The sequence below is a fragment of the Phyllopteryx taeniolatus genome, chromosome 2, assembly GCF_024500385.1.
Source record: "Phyllopteryx taeniolatus isolate TA_2022b chromosome 2, UOR_Ptae_1.2, whole genome shotgun sequence".
NCBI lineage: Eukaryota > Metazoa > Chordata > Actinopteri > Syngnathiformes > Syngnathidae > Phyllopteryx > Phyllopteryx taeniolatus.
Window position 1 is genome coordinate 38,020,251 of NC_084503.1, and position 2,337 is coordinate 38,022,587.

Below are 2,337 nucleotides of genomic sequence, written 5' to 3' on the forward strand. Positions count from 1 at the left end.
TTGATATCATTTAACAATCATGCACACAGCAACTGCTCATTAGTTCACTAACTTTGCCTTTTGACAGACAGTGTCGGAAGTGGAAGTGGTCGGAATTTATCACAACTACCCACTTTCACAATCTCATGCCATTATGAGTGGCCATTACAATCACGGCGATAGTTTGGGGCGTGGCTTATGTCAGAGACTCGGGGGAGGGAAATTGGAGAAATGAGGCTACATTAAAATCTTGGTAGCAGTTTTAACACTGTAAACTCCCCTTTAATATTAAAATGTGTTTATTATTGACATGCAGTTTACAGTGGTGAAGAACTGCACCATTGAGAGCGTTTTCAACTACTTTGGTAACCAGATTTAAAACTTAGAAGTCACACTTACTTTCTTGACCTTGGAAAAACAAACAGTAGCGCACAAACAAATGACATGAAGTTTGGATTGTGTGCCTATATATAGAAGGATACAGCTTACCAAAAGTGTCATCCTAAGGAACAAAACCCCAGCTGTGAGATCCTCTGTGGAGGGCAGTACAGTGAGAAGTTCCAAGAAATTTATAAAAAGTGCTTTGATCCCTCATGAACTCGGCTTCTCGGGATGATCAACTCTGATTCTCCATGGCAAAAATACCTGATAGTTTGCAGGAATAAGAAAACTGGATGGACGTCAGGGAGTGTTTTTGAAACCTAGTTTGTCGTTGGGACTTTCTGTGACTGTTTTGAATGTTGCAAATGTGATTAAAAGGCATGTCGTTGTCTTGAACAAAATCCCCGTAATTTCAGACATTTGTTTCTGAACACATTATACTGTACGTTTGAAGAGAATTGGTAAAAGCGTGCGAAGACAAAGAATTATGTAGTACTCAGTTGTGGAGCTATAGCCTTAAACAACTTCACCATTCGGTTTGTTTGACATATGGCCAAATGTGCCTTAATAGACATATCAGCATATGACTGGAAATTGTCAAGGAAGTCTGCTGTTGTGTGATGGGTAGCTAAAGCACAAATAATTCATGTTTAATGGTGATGAAAATAAAGTAGGACTGAATAGCCTATAAAGGTCAGAAAGGGCCATATTCTCCCATGCAACTAAGTCAGAAAGAAGATTCTCCCGTCCACATAGGGCTGTCATTTACGCAACAACTTGCCAGATAACACATTCTGGGTGGCATAACCCTAAAATGTGGGCGTTCCCTGTCAAATCTGCCTTTCCGCACATTTTCCAGTCAAGCACAAGTAAATTCAGCGCCTCATGGGGGTCAAATGTCACATCAGATTCAGTTACAACATACGTCACCATACGTTGTAATTTCTAGAAAGCTGTCAAATATATGAAGAGATTTATGAACCAAAAATATTTTATTGAGCTGACCAAAGACGCGCTTTGAGCTTATTTATTAGCTAAAAATATTGACTGACTTTTTTTTTTTTTAACCATCAAACATAGTGCCGGGGGCTGGCATTACAAGACTTTGGAGCTTTTTAAAAGTGAAAGTGTAGAGCTTTCACTATTACAAAAACTACAGTCATAGTAATGTTGCAATGGAGAGTTAGATTTTTAATCTGTTGTTTTTATTTGCTTCTACAAAAACTACAGTCATAGTAATGTTGCAATGGAGAGTTAGATTTTTAATCTGTTGTTTTTATTTGCTTCTATGCCGGCAGTCAAAATGTCTACATCATAAAGTGAAACAGCTCATCTGCTGAGCTATCCAATTGTTAATCAATGGACCTCTAAACATACATTCAGTTATAAGAACAGTATTCTGATGAAATTATTTTGATTGGATTTATTTCATACATAAAAACAAAAGCTCACCTTCAGTGTTAGCTCGTTAGCCGGAGCAGTGCACACGTCCCCACTGGCTGACGGCACATCTGCTACTTAAGGTATTTTCATATTTAAAGTGTGCTAAAAAAATTATCATGTATTTCAATGAAATACTATTAAACTATTAAATCACAAATGTCAGGAAAACTCTATGCTCCATGATTTACGGCCATCCTCAGACCTCAAAAGGTTACACCTCTTTGGTGTTTGCACAATCATTTCCAGTTTATAGGTGGTGAGTGTGTCAGTAGTCTGGACAGGAGAATATGCGTAGATGAAAATTGCACAAGCCCCGATGCGTAAAAATGACACGCGAACGGGAGGATCAAGCCCAAAGTACGTAATCATACTCAGGATAACATCTTCAGTGAAGAGTTACGCCACAATTTTAAAAGAAGGTCAAGAAATGTCATCCATCTCTGACTGGATTCAATGCAAAATGTGAATTAAGTCATTATACAATAGAATAAACGGTTAGAAAAAAAATTGTTAAAAGCAAAACATAGGGTGAGG